This window comes from Balaenoptera musculus, chromosome 8 (assembly GCF_009873245.2).
Source record: "Balaenoptera musculus isolate JJ_BM4_2016_0621 chromosome 8, mBalMus1.pri.v3, whole genome shotgun sequence".
NCBI lineage: Eukaryota > Metazoa > Chordata > Mammalia > Artiodactyla > Balaenopteridae > Balaenoptera > Balaenoptera musculus.
This window is the reverse complement of record NC_045792.1, coordinates 58,894,452-58,912,837: the sequence shown is the minus strand read 5'-3', so window position 1 is coordinate 58,912,837 and position 18,386 is coordinate 58,894,452. Positions and strand designations below refer to the sequence as shown.

The 18,386-nt window shown below is 42.3% G+C and overlaps 1 protein-coding gene across 1 annotated transcript in view; it reads right to left on the bottom strand.

The window, feature by feature from the left end:
• NUMA1 (nuclear mitotic apparatus protein 1) overlaps positions 1–12,837 on the bottom strand; it is a 74,139-nt gene extending 61,302 nt beyond the window's left edge. Inside the window, exon 1 of the mRNA XM_036859261.1 lies at positions 12,649–12,837. The gene's annotated coding sequence lies outside the window, so the exon portion shown is untranslated. The remainder of the gene's footprint in view (positions 1–12,648) is intronic.
• Between the last annotated feature and the right edge of the window lie 5,549 nt (positions 12,838–18,386).

The following is an 18,386-nucleotide window of genomic DNA, read 5'->3' as shown; positions in this document are numbered from 1 at the left end:
GTAATAGAAATGAATGTTCCAGTGTGGCACATGGAAAAACTAGGAAGTGTTGCCCCCACCTAAAGGCATTCAAATGTTTTAATTCAAGTATTTATGCAATATTTCACTCTGAGCATCACAATAACATTTTAAAGAGTTACCAATACTCTTTCGAGCTTGCACGTAAGGAAACTTCCCTAAGGTTAGGCAGCTGGCAAAATGCTGAGCACAGTCTCTAGGCCTGTCTGAAACCAAAGCAAGAGCTCTAAACTATTAGGCTTCCCAGCAGTACAAACACCATGAAAGATACAGAACTCTAAACTCTGAAGAGGGAATTCACTTTTCATGATATATAACCTTAGTAGTGGGATGAGAAGTCCAAATAGCAGCTTGTCTAACCATACTCCAACTGCCTCAAATTCTGTCCATCTTCCAAACCCCATCTTCCTACTAAAGTCTCTCCTAGTACCTCTAGGTCCTACTGAATTCCCTCTTCTCTCAATTCTGATGGGGCTTACAGATTAGACAACATAACTGAATGCTAAATTATGTACTGTCATGCAAAACTGAATACTGTTTCCATGTGTTTTCTAGCTTCACTATCAAACTACTGTATTAACCTATCCAGTTCTACCAAAAATGTTTAACCTGTATCTAGTCAAGAGGAAATAGTCATACAAATCCAAATTAAGAGACATTCTGCAAAAAACTAACTTGAACTCTAAAGAATGTCAATGCTATGACAGACAAAAGGCATTCAAGATTAAGGATTTAAAAACTGTTCAAAGTTAAAGCAGAATAAAGGCTTGACAAAGTCGTGACAACTAACGCATGCATGATCCTTCAATGGATCCCAACTGACAAAAAGTCTATGAAAGACATCACTGGAAAATTAGAGCAATCTGAACAAGTATTGTATACCAGATGTACTGAATTTCTGAGTGTAATTTTATTGTGGTTATGATAGGAAGATATTCTTATTTTTTTAGGAAATACTTGTTGAAATATTTAGGGATGAAGTAACATGATGTTTACATCTAACAGTCAAAAGGTTCAGAAAATGAAGGACAGAGACCAAAAATAGCAAACCGTTAACAATTAGTGAATCTAGGTGAAGAATATACAAGCATTTGTTACATTATTCTTGTAAAGTATCTGTAGGTTTGAACAGTTGGGGAGTAGGGAAATCCTGTATTATAGATACACTTGTTAAATACTCAGCTCTGTGAGAGGTATAATAGGCACTCATTATGATTTGCTCACTGCCTAAGGAAACTGGGCTTTGGGGGTCAGCAACCAGACAGAGTCCACTTTGCAGTAGTTCATGAGGGGTACAGTGGCAGACTCTAAGGGAACAAGAGGTTTCCCTCAAACTCACATCGTCACGCCATAGGAAAGACAGAAAAGTAGGCAATCAAAGCTATTGTTACCTCATCCCTCACTGAGACCATCCAGAAGTCAGGCACTTGACAAATGCCCCCTTACAGGGCAGAATGCAGTTGCTACCCACACACAGGACCAAGACCTCGGGTCACACTGTATTCACCTTGCCACAGGGTACCAAAAACTTGACAGCCTGCAAAGCAAGTGTCTCTGGCCAGTCACCGGAAGGCACCCAGGTGGTCAAATAAATAAGCCTGAAATACACGCACAGTCTTCACTCCTCACCAGACAAACCAGTCCTGAGCTGCAATAAGGCAGAAGAAATATGCAAGGCTGAATCACTGGCATTTCCTGCACTGGCTTCAAAGAAACTGGCCCTTAAAGAGGACAGAAAGGACAGCTGACACAGCTGCCAAGAGAGGCCTCAACCCAGAAGCATGCTGTACAATATGCCCTCTCTCCCTTCTACAGCCACCAGATCATTTTACTTCTGCCAAGTGGTCCCTTATTAGGGTGACTGACTGCCCAAAGGCCAATCCTTAGCCTTGACTCTCTCCTCCCCTCATTGACAGCCAAGATTCTGCCCTTTCCAGACAGCTCCTCCCCCAATTTAGCAGAAAGAATAGTCAAAACTATTCCCCCCAAACCTCCATCAACTGAAGTAAGATCTCCAGAGGTGTAACATTCAGCTTTCTTCTCAAACCTACCATGTTTAGCATTTTTACCAAGGACAGAATGAAAACATGTAAAGTCTGCTTGTTAAACTTTGGAATTATAAACCGTGAAGAAAAGAAAATACAATGTTTTTAGATTTGATCCAGCAAAAAGATCTTAACAGGTTCAACGATACCAAAAATAGCCAATATATAATTTAACAGGACTAAACATAAAGCCCTGCATTTAGAATAAAAGAAATCAACCAAACTAACATGGGATGGTAAGGACCTGGTACAACAGTTCATATTAAAAAGGTTGCCTTTGGGGAGAAAAAAAGGCTGCCTATGGTGGGAAGTGGAGAACAGGCTGTTACTCCATACACTCCCCTGTGAACCATTAATCTGACAGATCTACCCAAAACATCAACGCAGCTCAGGTCATATTAGTAGAAGATGACTCTGTGCCCCACCTCTGAAAAGCAAAGTCAGAGCACATGCGAGAAAGAATGACAACCACCGTGGTGAAGGGTCTGAAAGTCATGTCGTGGCAAATGTGAGGGGAGTACAGATGTTATGCCAGAGAAAACATGAAAACTTTTTTCAAACATATGCATGCTTGTCATGTAGACAAGGAGAAAGACTTACGTGTCCCCTTGCAAGAAGCCAAAACCAGAACTAGTGAGTAGAAGTTAAAGGAGGACAGATTTTGGTTTGATGTAGGGAAGAACTTTCAGCACAATAAAGAAGTTAAGAATGTGCATTATGGAACCCAGAATGCTTGGATTAGAACACCAACTCTACCACTTACAAACTGTATGGCTTTGGGTAGATTAATTTATAGTAGTAATAATAGTACTTACCTCAACTTTGGGAAGCAGTTCATGTAAAGTGCTTACAACAGTGCTTGGCTCACAGTATACGCTGAAAAAAAAGAAAGTCATCTATCGCTATTACTGACTATTGCTATAATGGACCAGATAACCCGAAAATCTTCCTACTAAATATGCCTGGAAATGCTTAGAAAAATATAATAAAAATCCTTTTAGACTTGCTAGTTATTTTCTCTCAGCTCCACACCTACCCTGTTATGGTCTGCTCTGTGATGCTGGGGCTTGGACTCCACCAATACTATCTCACCTTTGCCAGCGGGCTCCCAGTTAGGTTCTGTCTACAGGGGGTGCTAAAGGGAAAATGGAAGGCAGGAAGAGGCTGCAAGGGACTTCCTTCTTCCTGTGGCTCGCTGTTTCTTGACAACAGCAGTTGATTCTTCCCTGCTTCTTTCTAAACTCCCTCTCAGAGGCACCAGCACCAGCAGGGCAGGGCTCAACCAAACCCGGCTCCTCCAGGGCCCTCCTGTGAGCTCCTAAGAAACCAGCAACACCCTCTCCTCAGAGAATCAGGGTGCATGCAGTTCCATCGGATCCCTCCAGAATTCTAGGTTCTGACAACCCCTACCTTCTTCCCTTTGTTTTTCAGTCCTGGATGAGGCAGCTGCTTAATGCAGTTATTATATCAAAGTTACTTTAAGACTCCCTTTTTGCTCTTTCAGCCCTCCAACAAAGGTTTAAACTAAACCCCTTTACTGAATTCACTCTATTAAAATCTGTGTGTGGTTTCTATTTTCCTGATAGGATCCTAACTGACACTAGATAAACTGAACTCACAAGAAAGTAGGAGAAATCCCAGGAAACAGAAACAAAGAAGCTGAAAATTGGATTAGTGAGGCATAGCTGTCCCAGCAATGTAAGGAATTCGTGACCTCCTCATAGTCCAGGAGATCTTGAGCCCATAAAAAACAACTGAGATCTCTGTATAAAGGCTGGGATCCTCAGTAAAAAAGACAGACTAGGAAAAAAAAAAAAAAATCTGTCCACAGGGAAATAAGGGAGGTTGCCTTGCTCATCTAGTAAAGTGGGAGGAAAAAAACTTTCTAGGAATTAATAACCATAGGTGCACACAAGAGGTGGATTTGGAGTTAAAAATTTATACTAAGTCTGTGGCCTGGAAATCTACAAGTACAGAAAAATTACAGACATTTTACTCCCAGGTTGGGAACAGCCTTGAGTTCCCAGCAGGAGCAAATACAAAGTTGCTGCAGGAGACACACAAATGGCCAAAAGATGCTCAACATCATCAGGAAAATGCAAATTAAAACCACAATAACACTACACCTCCATGAGAACAGCTAAAATTAAAAAGACTGACAATACCAAGTGCTGGTAAGAATATAAAGAAACCAGAGCTCTCAGATACTGCAATGGGAATATAAAACAGTACAGCCACTTTGGAAAACTGGTAATTTCTTAAAAATTTAAAGATAACTTGCCATATGACCCAGCCATATCACTCCAAAGAGTCAAGAAAATACATGTCCACTCAAAGATTTGTACATGAATGCTCACAACAATTTTATCACAATAGCCAAAAACTGGAAACAACCCAAATGTCCATCAACAGTAAATGACAAACAAAATGGTATGATATAGTCATGTAAGAGAATACTACTTAGGAACAGAAAGTAACAAATTACTGATATATGTACTAAATAGATAAATTTCAAATGCATTACACTGCCTGAAAGAAAGCAGACACAAAGGTACACTCTGTATAATTTGACTTAGATAAAATTCTAGAAAATACAAATTAATCTATAGTGGTTCCTGGGGCCAAGGTAAAGGGAAAGATGAACTGTAAAGAGGCATAAGGAAACTTTTGGGAGTGATGGGAATGCTCTGTATCTTGATTGGGGCAGCTTTTTGTAAGTGTATAAATCTGTACAAACTCTTTTTACTTTAAATAAAGCATATTATAAATACATAAATTACAATTAAGCAAAGCTGATAAAAATAAAAAAGCTGTTCTTGAGAGAACTGACCTCAACTCAAGCTACATAAGGCTATCATAGATGATACTCCTTTGAATATGAGCTCACAATCCAAAATTATAAAATACTTGAGGAAACAATCCATCATGACAAAGAGTCATTAAAACAAACGGCAGGATTATACCCAAAAAGCTTCAGAAAACTGAACAGACACATTAAGTTAAATTTATTTAAAATTAATATAGATGAATTGAAAACACAAGACAAAAACAAGATACCATGAAAAACAAAGAGGCAGATTTGAAAATAAACCGAAGAGTACCTGAGGAAATGAAAAACTTAGCTAATGAAAATAAGAATTCAAAAAGTAAATTAGGGGCTTCCCTGGTGACACAGTGGTTAAGAATCTGCCTGCCAATGCAGGGGACATGGGTTTGATCCCTGGTCTGGGAAGATCCCACATGCCACGGAGCAACTAAACCCACGTGCCACAACTACTGAGCCTGCACTCTAGAGCCCGTGAGCCACAACTACCGAAGCCCGTGTGCCTAGAGCCCATGCTCCAAAACAAGAGAAGCCACCGCAACGAGAAGCCTGCGCAACGCAACGAAGAGTAGCCCCCACTTGCCGCAACTAGAGAAAGCCCACGGGCAGCAATGCAGCCAAAAATAAATAAATAAATATTTAAATTTATATATTAAAAAAAGTAAATTAGTTCTAGCTTAAGAATAATTAGTATGCTAGGAGATAGATTTAAGGAAATTATCTAGAGGTAACACAGAAAGATAGAGACAGAAATCATGAAGAAAAGAATAAGAGATGTGGAGGACAGAATTAACAATAGGAGGTTCAAGGTAAGTTAAATATGAGATCAGGGACAGGCACTATTTAAAGAGGTATATGCCAATAAAATGGACAACCTAAGAGAAATGGACAAATTCTTAGAAATGTACAATCTCCCAAGACTGAATCAGGAAGAAATAGAAAATATAAATAGACCAATTACCAGTAATAAAATTGAATCAGCAATTTAAAAAAACTGCCAATAAACAAAAGTGCAGGACCAGACGACTTCACAGGTGAATTCTACCAAACATTTAAAGAAGAGTTAACACCTATTCTTCTCAAACTATTCCAAAAACATTACAGAGAAAGGAATGCTTCCAAACATTTTCAAGGCCAGCATCACCACAACACCAAAACCAGACAAAGATGTCACAAAGAAAGAAAATTACAGGCCAATATCACTTTATAATTGTGAAAATCCTCAACAAAATATTAGCAAACCAAATTCAACAACACATTAAAAGGATCGTGCACCATGATCAAGTGGGATTTATCCCAGGGATGCAAAGATGGTTCAACATCCACAAATCAATCAGTGTGATACACCACATTAACAAACTGAAGAATAAAAATCATCTAAATGAATGCATTAAACGCTTCTGACAAAATTCAACATCCATTTATGATTTAAAAAAAACTATCGTCAAAGTGGGTCTAGATGGGACTTCCCTGGTGGCACAGTGGTTAAGAATCCACCTGCCAATGCAGGGGACATAGGTTCAATCCTTGGCCCAGGAATATCCCATGTGCCACGGAGCAACTAAGCCCGTGCGCCACAACTACTGAGCCTGTGCTCTAGAGCCCGCGAGCCACAACTACTGAGCCTGCGTGCCACAACTACTGAAGCTCACGCGCCTAGAGCCCGTGCTCCGCAACAAGAGAAGCCACCGAAATGAGAAGCCTGTGCAACGCAACAAAGAGTAGCCCCTGCTCAGCGCAACTAGAAAGTGCACGCATAGCAACAAAGACCCAATGCAGCCAAAAATAAATAAATTTTTTTTAAATGACAAAAAAAAAGGTGGGTCTAGAGGGAACATATCTCAACAAAATAAAGACCACATATGATAAGCCCACAGCTAACATCATACTCAACAGTAAAAAGCTGAAGGCATTTCCTCTAAGATCAGGAACAAGACAGGATGCCCACTCTCACCACTTTTAGTCAACATAGTATTGGAAGTCTTAGCCACAGCAATCAGGCAAGAAAAAGAAATAAAAAGAATCCAAATTGGGAAGGAAGAAGTAAAACAGTCACTGTTTGCAGATGACATGATACTACAGAAAATCCTAAAGGGGCCACCAAAAAAAATTAGAACTCATCAATGAATTCAGTAAAGTTGCAGAATACAAAATTAATATACAGAAATCTGTTGTGTTTCTATACACTAACAAAGAATTATCAGAAAGAGAAATTAAGAAAGCAGTATTATTTACAAATGCATCAAAAAGAATAAAATATCTAGTAACAAATCTAACTGCGGTAAAAGACTTGTACTAAGAAAAAGACAAGACGCTGATGAAAGAAATTAAAGATGATACTAACAAATGGAAAGATACACCATGCTAATGGATTGGAAGAATTAATACAGTTAAGTCCCCTACATACAAACAAGTTCCCTTCCAAGAGTGTGTTTGTAAGTCCAATTTGTTCCTAAGTCCAACAAAGTTAGCCTAGATGGCCAACTAACACAATCGGCTATATAGTACTGTACTATAATAGGTTTATAATACTTTTCACACAAATAATACATAAAAAACAAACACAAAAATAAAATTTTAATCTTACAGTACAGTACCTTGAAATGTACAGTAGCACCAGCTACATCACTGCTGCTTTTATGCTTACTTCTGGACATCTTGGGCTTGAAATAAAGATACTGTACTACTGTACTGTACAGAGTACTGTACAGAAAAGTACACAAAAGCAGAACCACTTGTAGAGGATGCATGCACGTGACAATGTACGCCAGACACGTGAACTACCTTATATGATGGGACATTTGACTGCATGTTCGCATCTTTGAAAGTTTGCAACTTGAAGGTTCGTATGTAGAGGACTTACTGTATTGTTAAAATGACCATTCTAGCCTAAGGCATTCTACAAATTTGGTGCAATCCCTATCAAAATACCAAGGGAATTTTTCACAGAACTAGGACAAATAATTCTAAAATTTGTATGGAAACACAAAAGACCCTGAATAGCCAAAACAATCCTGAAGAACAAAACTGAAGGTATCATGCTCCCTGATTTCAAACTATACTACAAAACTATAGTAACCAAAACAGTACACCAAAACAGACACACAGGGTTTCCCTGGTGGCGCAGTGGGTAAGAATCCGTCTGCTAATGCAGTAGACATGGGTTCGAGCCCTGGTCCAGGAAGATCCCACATGCCACGGAGCACCACAACCGTGCGCCACAACTACTGAGCCTGTGCTCTAGAGCCCGTGTGCCACAACTACTGAGCCCACACACCACAACTACTGAAGCCCGCGTGCCTAGAGCTCGTGCTCCGAAACAAAGAGAAGCCTCCGCAATGAGAAGCCTACGCACCACAACAAAGACCCAACGCAGACAAAAATAAATTAATTAAATAAATAAATTAAAAAAAAAAAAGACACACAGATCAATGCAACAGAATAGAGAATGCAGAAATGAACACACACTTACATGATCAATCAATCTACAAAAAAGGAGATGAGACTATACAATGAGTAAAAGTCTCTTCAATAAATAGTATTGGGGGCTTCCCTGGTGGCGCAGTGGTTGGGAGTCTGCCTGCTAGTGCAGGGGACGCGGGTTCGAGCCCTGGTCTGGGAGGATCCCACATGCCGCGGAGCAGCTGGGCCCGTGAGCCACAGCTGCTGAGCCTGCGTGTCTGGAGCCTGTGCTCCGCAACAGGAGGGGCTGCGATAGTGAGGGGCCCACACACCGCGATGAAGGGTGGCCCCCGCTTGCTGCAACTGGAGGGAGCCCTGGCACAGAAACAAAGACCCAACATAGCAATCAATCAATCAATCAATAAATCTTTAAAAATAAATAAATAAATAGTATTGGGAAAACTGTACAGCTACATGCAAAAGATTCAAACTGGACTTTCTCCTTTCTCACACCATATACAAAAATAAATTCCAAATGAATGAAGACTTAAATGTAAGACTTGAAACCATAAACCTCCTAGAAGAAAACTCAAGCAGTGTGCTCTTTGACATCGATCTTAGCAATATTTTTTTGGATATGTCTCTTCAGGCAAGGGAAACAAAAGCAAAAATAAACAAATGGGACTACATCAAACTAAAGAGCTTTTGTATAGCAATGGAAACTAGCACCAAAAAAATGAAAAGAAGACCTACTGTATGGGAGAAGATATTCACAAACAATATATCTGACAAAGGGTTAATATCCAAAATATACAAAGAACTCATATAACTCAACATTAAAAAAAAATAACCAAATTAAAAAATGGGCAGAGGACCTGAACATTTTTTTCAAAGAAGACAAACAGATGGCCAATGGGCACATGAAAAGATGCTCAACATCACTAATCATCAGGGAAATGCAAATTAAAACCACTATAACATATCACCTCACACCTGTTAGAATGGCTATTATCAAAAAGACAACAAACAACAAGTCCTGTGGAGAAAAGGGAACCCTCATGCACTGCTGGCAGAATGTAAATTGGTGCAGCCACTATGGAACACAGTATGGAAGTTCCTCAAAAAATTAAAACAGAACTACTATATGATCCAGCAATTCCACTCCTGGGTGTTTATCCAAAGAAAACAAAAACGGGGTGAAAAGATATATACACCCCTATGTTCATTGCAGCATTATTTATAATAGCCAAGATATGAAAGCAACCTAAATGCCCATGGATGGATGAATGGATAAAGAAGATGTGGTACATATATCTAATGGACTATTACTCAGCTGTAAAAAAAGAATGAAATCTTACCATTTGCGACAACATGGATGGACCTAGAGGGTACTAGGTAAGTGAAATAAGTCAGACAGAGAGAGACAAATACAGTACAATTTCAATTATATGTGAAATCTAAAAAACAAATGAAAAAACATAACAAAACAGAAAGAGTCACAGATACAGAGAACAGGTGGTTGCTAGGGAAGCAGACTGGGGGGATGAAAAATAGGTGAGGGAGATTAAGAGGTACAAACTTCCAGTTACAAAATAAGTGAGTCACGGGTGTGAACTGTACAGTGTGAGGAATATAGTTAATAATGTAATATTTTTGTATAGTGACAGATGGAAAAACATTTTTGGGGTTTTTTTAAAAATTTATTTTATTTATTTTTGGCTGCGTTGGGTCTTTGTCGCTGCGCGCGGGCTTTCTCTAGTTGCAGCAAGTGGGGGCTTCTCATTGAGGTGGCTTCTCTTGTTGCGGAGCACGAGGCTCTAGGCACGTGGGCTTCAGTAGTTTTGGCTCGCGGGTTCTAGAACGCAGGCTCAGTAGTTGTGGCGCATGGGCTTAGTTGCTCTGCAGCATGGGGGATCTTCCTGGACCAGGGCTTGAACTCGCATCCCCTGCACTGGCAGGCGGATTCTTAACCACTGTACCACCAGGGAAACCCGGAAAAACATTTTTTTTAAATAAAGAGGGGAATTTTTACAAAATTGAAAGGTATGAAATCTCAGATTGAGGCATCACTATAAGCCCCCAGTAGGATAAAATTAAATCCACACCATGTAATGAAACTGCAGAACACAAATGACAAAAAAAAGGATCTTAAAAACAACCAGAGAAAAAGGCAGGTTACATACAATGAAATAATAGTTCAATTGTGAGCATAGTTCTCAAGAGTAACAAAAAAAGCCAGAATTTCTGTAAAATGACATTTTCAAAGTGCTGGGAAAAAAAATAATTGGAAGCCTAGTACGCAGCTAAACTATCAATCAAGACTGACAAGGAAATAATGATATTTTCCAACAGAGTATTTACCACTAACAGACCCTCACTAAGAAAACATCTGAAGGGGGAATTCCTCAGTGGTCCAGTGGTTAGGACTCCACATTGCCACTGCAGGGAGCACAGGTTCGATCCCTGGTCAAGGAACTAAGATCCCGTATGCCGCTGGCATGGCCAAAAAAAAAAAAAAAAAAACAAAAAAACTGAAGGATGTATTCATCTATTTGACACAAAAAGAAGGGACAAAATGCAAGAAAGAATAATGAAAAAACAAACAGTAAATGTATATGGGTAAAATGAAATAATCAGTGACAGCACAAAACAATTATTATTTACTAGAATTGTTCTAACGTTAAGATGGACTACCTTTGGGAGTGGTCTCATTCTTTGAAATGCTCATTTTGAGTCTGGACAATACGTTTCGATATGTTTAATGTAAACTGGGTAAGAGGCTGAAATAAATGACCCCCGACATACCTGACCATAGGGTTTTATCAATTAGACACAGCTGTCAAAACATTCCCTGATCAGCTCTGTTTATCCATCTGTGGCAGGGCTTTCCCCTATCCGAACAGTTCTAGAACTCAAGTCTTAGTTCAAGGCATTCCTCCCGCTCCCATATTCCATAAATTAAAAAATGAACATTCTAAATAAAAATGTTCCTTATATGAGCTTTTGGTTAAGATCTTCTAGTTTGGGGGAGTATAGTTTTGGGCTTTGGATTAGGATTCAGGCTTTACAATTAGTCATCATTTGCTTGAACTTGGGCCAAGAAGAGAATACTTTGGCAGCTTTTACTAAGAAGTATGTGCCTCTTCCTCTGAAGGAGAAAATACCACACAGGAATAGAGAGGGAGGAACACATACATTCATCCCTGCTGGCTGAAAGCTGCCTTACTTGATGTGAACATTCCCTCTAGGTTCCCATATATTTACAGCAGTAAAGAGCTCCACAATATAGAGCTCCAATTCCCTTCCCATCAAAGGTTTCTGCTCACCACACTTGACTATCCAGAACTTTAGAAACACATGACCAGGCAACATAACCAGGCAACAGACCCCAGAGAAACGGAAGCATGCATTAAAGTAAGTATTATCACATTTTTCTAAGGCAGTGCCCTTCCAGGCAAGAGTACATAGTAATAGGTTCAAAGGCCACTAAATACAGATGGAAAAGCCAGGCTCCTATCCCTTTTCAGCCCAAGTAAGCTCATTCATTTCAAAGCATACGTTAATGACCATGATACATTTCACACCCTGCATAGGCATGAGAATGGAGGTACAAAAGACACCGTCTCTATCTAGTAGGGGAGACAAACACAAATACCAGATGAAAGGCGCTATCTCAGGGGTAAGCAAAAGAGGGCTCCCAGAAGAGGCAGCATCAACCCAGCTGGGCTCTCTCCCATCAACAACCTTCACACAGTCACATCACTTATAGTCAAAAATGTTTACTCTCCAAGATGCTTCCAAGAAACAGCTTACCTGATTTCACCCTCATAACCCCAGGAAAGTAGGTGAGGCAGGTAAATTCGTTGTTTACATCATAAGTGAAAAGTGAGGCTCAAAATAAATTGACTCGTTAGTCCAAGACAACCCGTACCGCCAACACAGCCCCTCCCCCCCACTTAAGCCCAACCCCACAAAAACCCCGGTACAGCCAACCACGCACTATCTATGCAACCCTGGCCAAGCTGAACATAAACCTCAGATGGCCCACCTGTAATAAAGTATAATAATGCTGTTAAGAATATTAAAAAGACGATCCATATAAAGGGTGTGGCACAGTGTCTGAAACGTCGTTGGGGCTCAGAAAATGTTTGTTATTACTACTACCACTATTGTTAACAATAATAGGCGAAGCCTTCCCACTACAGGAACCCTCGGCGACTAGCCTTTCAGGAACCCGCATTACCGGCACTCGCGTCGCCCTCAGACACGATTCCATGGACACGCCCCCAAACAGACCCTCCCCCCAAAGCACGCCCGGCACCTCCCCCTCGGACAAGGCCCTCTCCTCACAAACCTTACCCTAGATAGACTCTCCCCAGTCAGCCTCGGTTACGAAGGAGCCCTTCCGCTCACACCCGCCTCTCCAGCATCTCTTTTGGGCCCGGGCATCTCTGCGGGCGCCCAAACCAAACGCCAGCAGCTGGACCGTGCCGGTTACCTGGCCCCGCTCTCCCGCTCCTACTCTGGCTTTCCCCGGATCGCGCTGGTCGCGGGCTCGCGCCAGCGCCGTAAGCACACAATTAGTTTAAACTATGGCCCCGCCCCCTCGCGCCGCCCTTCAATTGGCCCCTGTCGGCTGGCGTCGCACGCAAGAGCACGCTGGAGGACCCGGGAAAAGGAAGTGTGAGGGCCACTGGAAAGGGAGAAAGGGTGCCACAACTTCCGGACCCCGGCCCTCGGCTTGAGGGCGAAGGCAACTACAAATCCCTGCACCGCCCGCGGCCTTGGAACCCAGCCCCTGACGGACTACAGCTCCCGGTAGGCATCGCGGCAGCGCCTACGGCGCTCAGCTGGGACGTGGTGACATAGGTAGTTACCATGGAGTTGCTCTGAGTAACCCTGAGATAGTGGGACGCAGAGACTGGAGGGGAAGCAACTGCGGGTGAGTTGGGCGGGAAAACAGGAAACCTGCTCTAGGGGACAAGAACTCTATGGAGAGGGGAGGGGCGCACGGAAAGACTAAGAGCTTCCTTTCTCGGGGACCTGAGACCTTCCCCCGTTACCCCTTATCCCTTTTCGCAGTGAACAAGACACAAACCCATATGGGATAGACGGGCGCGGGGAGGGAAGGAAAGGCTGAGACACATACCCAGACAGCTTTGGGGGTGCTTAAGAACCTCCCCCATCACAAAGATGGGACCCCCTAATACTACTGTCTCAAATCCCTGACACATCCTGGGAGATCTGAAACGTCCTCAGACATGGGGTTGGTTTTCCTCTGGTCGACTGAGACCCTCTTCAAGACATGGGAGTAAGATTAGAGTAAATCACAGTCCCTAATTCTGGATTTGTAGGAAACTTTCTGGGGCTTGAACTGCCCCTTTCCTTCCAAGCAGGAAGACCCCAGGGTAGAGCCTCCTTTTCAGAGAGTCAGCAGGATCTTCCCACACATACTTATTAGGGGTCCTGTCCTTAAATTACTTCTTCTCCCTACACCTCCTCTGTGGTCTACTTCTCCAAGTTCTGCAGTTAGAGCTTCACTCCTTTTCAGTCTTCATGACAGATCTATTACAACTTACCCAGTGTCTTCACATCCAGTCTTTCTTTTGAGCTTTGTGAGTTCAAGGATATTTATCCCCATTTCACAGATTGGAAAACTGAAACCTAGCGAGGAGCAGTGACTTGCTGGAGGCCACACACCAAGTCAGTGACAGCTAGGACTAGACCCCCGTTTGCCAACTTCCAGCCAAGTCTCTAGCTTGAGCCTACAGCCTCTCTAGCTTAAGGACTTGTTCAAAGTAGTAAGATAAACTGCCCCAGGGAAAAGAAACTTGTATTGCCTACATTGAGTTATTTACATTTCAGCCTGAATGGGTTTCAGATCCTTCCTTGAAAGTTTAAATGGGGAAAGGTAACTAGAGAGACTAAAGACAATGGGAATCAAACAGATTTAACTAAACAATAAGTAAACAGTCTTGCTAACACAGCACCCATGTCTGATGCTGCCATGATTAGTTAGCTTCTGGCTGGCTCCTAGCTGGCCCTGATTGGTCCACTTACTGTCTTAAAGCTCCCCCATGCTTGGTCCTAGGCCCACTTCCCACCTCACTCTAGATTCTCTTCTTGGATATTCTCGTCCACATCCACAACTTCATTTACCACCTATATGCAGATGTACAGGAGTGTGTATCTCCAACCCCACCCAACCCTCATCTCCAAGCTCCAGATCTATATAACAAATTGCATCTTCAACATCTCCTTTAGGATATCTCAAAAACATCCAAACTCAACATGTTTGCAGCTGAACTCATAATCCCTATGTACTCCAAGCCTGAATTTCTTCCAGTGTTCTCACCTCTGTCCACCATTACGGAAGTAAAAAAACAAGCGTTATCTTTAATACCTCTTTCATTTCCCATCCATCATAAAATCCTGTCAGCTTTACTTCTAAATATCTTTTCTCTAGTCGTAGCTACCATCACATCCTTCCTGCCTTCCCTCGGAGCCATTTTGCATACTGCAACCAGAGTAATCCTTCAAAATGCAAATCTGATATTGTTCACTTTCCCCACAATACCCCCAATTAAAAATATACCTTGGGCTTCCTATTGCTCTTAGCATCAAGCAACATCTCAGCTTGACTCCTGCCCATCTTTCCAGCCTCCAGTCTAACCATACATTTCCCTCCCACTCTCCCTCCAGTTATATGGCCTTCTTTAAGGTCTTCAAAATTTCCAAGTAACCACTTACCATAGAGCCTTTGCACATGCTGTTATTTCTTCCTGGAATGTTCATCTTTTCCCTCTGCCATAGTTAATTTGTACTTATCCTTCAGATTTCTCTCGATCAATTTTTTTTTTTTTTGGCCGAGCCGCGTGGCATGTGGGATCTTAGTTCCCCCACCAAGGATGAACCCACGCGCCCCTGCATTGGAAGCACAGAGTCTTAACCACTGGACCGCCAGGGAAGTCCCTGTCAATCACTTCTTTAGGACTATCTCCCCTGACTGCCCAGAGCAGCTCAGATCCCTCAGTTATAGCAACCTTGTGTCCCTCTCCTTTATAGTGTTATTCACTGTTGCAATGTTTAACATATTGTTAGGTACGTACTACTTGCCTCCACTGTCAGGATACGACCATGAGAAAAACATGGCTTCTGCCCTGGTGGAGTTTATGTACACACAGATAGTAAGGAGATAATCCTAGTGTTACGAGTGCTACCAAGGGTAAATATAGGGTGTTATGGGAGTCCAGAAGAGAAGTCGCACATCTAGACTTGGGCATGAGGGTAGGCTCCTCAGAAAAAAGGGAAACCGGAGCTGAGTCATTAAAAATTAGTAAGGCAAAAAGAAGAAGAAACTGTACTCCAAGCAGAGAAAACTGGATGTGCAGAAGCCCAGAGGCAGGTGCAGAGAACTTACTCCAAGTAGTTGCATTTGGCTGGTCTGCAGAATTGGAGGTGAGGATAAGAGATGGGAGTAGAGAGATGGGCAGGAACCAGTTTGAATTTGGGGCCTACCTTTGGCACCTGGAAACATAACTTCCCAGAATACATTAGATTATGTGGAAGACTTTTCATGACAGTCTTTGGTTTTTCTTCCACCTGTAGCCCATAAATAGAAACCCTCAGTAGGCCAGGCTGTTGAATCTCCTATCAGATCTCTTCATCTGAATATTCCTCAAAGCTTCCTGGGCCATCATGTTGCTACTTACCTGAGAGAGAGAAGGGACAGGCTATCAACAAATCAAATTCCAATTGTTAGCAATTTCCAAAAACTGAAAACAAATTTCCATGATCAACTTGGGATTGGTTAAATGAAGTTAAATTAAGTAAAGTTTTTTTTTATATAAATTTATTTTATTTTATTTTTGGCTGAGTTGGTTCTTCGTTGCTGCACGCGGGCTTTTTCTAGTTGCGGCGATAGGGGGCTACTCTTTGTTGTGGTGCGCGGGCTTCTCATCGCGGTGGCTTCTCTTGTCGCGGAGCACGGGCTCTAGATGCGCGGGCTTCAGTAGCTGTGGTTCACGGGCTCTAGAGCGCAGGCTCAGTAGTTGTGGATCGCGGGCTCTAGAGCGCAGGCTCAGTAGTTGTGGCGTACAGGCTTATTTGCTCCGCGGCATGTGGGATCTTCCCGGACCAGGGCTCGAACCCGTGTCCCCTGCATTGGCAGGCGGATTCTTTTTTTTTTTTCTTCTGACTCCCAAGCCTTAACTTATTTTTTTTTTAAATAGATCTTTTTTTTTTAAATTTTTGGCCGTGTTGGGTCTTCGTTGTGGTGCGTGGGCTTCTCATTGCGGTAGCTTCTTCTATTGCAGAGCACGGGCTCTAGGCTCGTGGGCTTCAGTAGCTGTGGCACACAGGCTCAGCAGTTGTGGTTTGCGGGCGCCAGAGCGCAGGCTCTGTAGTTGTGGCGCACGGGCTTCGTTGCTCCATGGCATGTGGGATCTTCCTGGACCAGGGCTCGAACCCGTGTCCCCCGCACTGGCAGGTGGATTCCTAACCACTGCGCCACCAGGGAAGTCCTAAATAGATCTTTATTGGAGTATAATTGCTTCACAATACTGTGTTAGATTCTGTTACACAACAAAGCGAATCAGCCATATGCATACACATGTCCCCATATCCCCTCCCTCTTGAGCCTCCCTCCCATCCTCCCTATCCCCCCTCTAGGTCATCGCAAAGCACCAAACCTATTTCCCTGTGCTATGCTGCTGCTTCCCACCAGCCAACTATTTTACATCCGGTAGTGTGTATGTCGATGCTACTCTCACTTCGCCCCAGCTTCCCCCTCCCACTCCAAGTCCTCAAGTCCATTTTCTATGTCTATCTCTTTATTCCTGCCCTGCAACTAGGTTCATCAGTACCACTTTTTTTTTTTAGATTCCATATATATGTGTTAGCATACGGCATTTGTTTTTCTCTTTCTGACTTACTTCACTCTGTATGATAGACTCTAGGTCCATCCACCTCACTACAAATAACTCAGTTTCGTTTCTTTTTATGGCTGGGTAATACTCCATTGTATATATGTGCCACAGGCAGGCAGATTCTTAACCACTGCACCAACGGGGGAGCCCAAGTAAAGTTAAAGTAGGGTACACACAAATTCTATGGAACACTCTGCAGCTATTATAAAGGGTAAGAGAGTTTACAACAATTTGAAAAGAAAAAATAGCTTTACAAAAGAACAGACAGTATGTGTTTATTTTAAAATATACATAATTGGGCTTCCCTGGTGGCACAGTGGTTGAGAATCTGCCTGCCAATGCAGGGGACATGGGTTCGAGCCCTGGTCTGGGAAGATCCCACAGGCCGCGGAGCAACTAGGCCCGTGTGCCCCAACTACTGAGCCTGCACGTCTGGAGCTTGTGCTCCGCAACAGGAGAGGCCACGATAGTGAGAGGCCCGCACACCGCGATGAAGAGTGGCCCCCGCTCGCCGCAACTAGAGAAAGCCCTCGCACAGAAACGAAGACCCAACACAGCCAAAAATAAATGAACAAAAATAAATAAATAATTAAAATATATATATATATGTATATATATACATAATTTTGTTATATACGTCTTCTAGGAGGTTATATTCCCAAACTCTAAATCATGAGCGTTCTTGGAGAGTGAGATGGAGAGCCACACTTTTAGTTTTCACTTGATGTATCTCTCTATGTTGTTTGACTTTATTCAGCTATAACGTTAACTTTTAAAATTAAAAAAGAAAAACAGTAAACGATATTTCCAATCGGGAGAAAAAAAACTCCAAAACAGAGCAGGTATGCCCCTAACCCTATCATTCATCAATTCAGTCAATGTAGACAAATGAGGAAGGCGCTAGGGTCTGACTAGCTCCTGGTCATGAGGCTGAATAGCAGCTGGGAAAGACTGACTCCAAAAACATAGCCACTGGAGCGAGTAAGGCAACCTCAAGGCTCGTCAGTTTTCCCCAGCAGTCAGGTTCACTATGTGACACCTTGAAGATATCATTCATTTATTCCTTCATTTCTTCTTTCATTTCTCCATTTATCCATCAAGGCTTTAGTGAATACCCAGGCTTGGTGCAGGGTAATGGTGGGAAGAGAGAAAGAAGTCTGACTTCTTTCC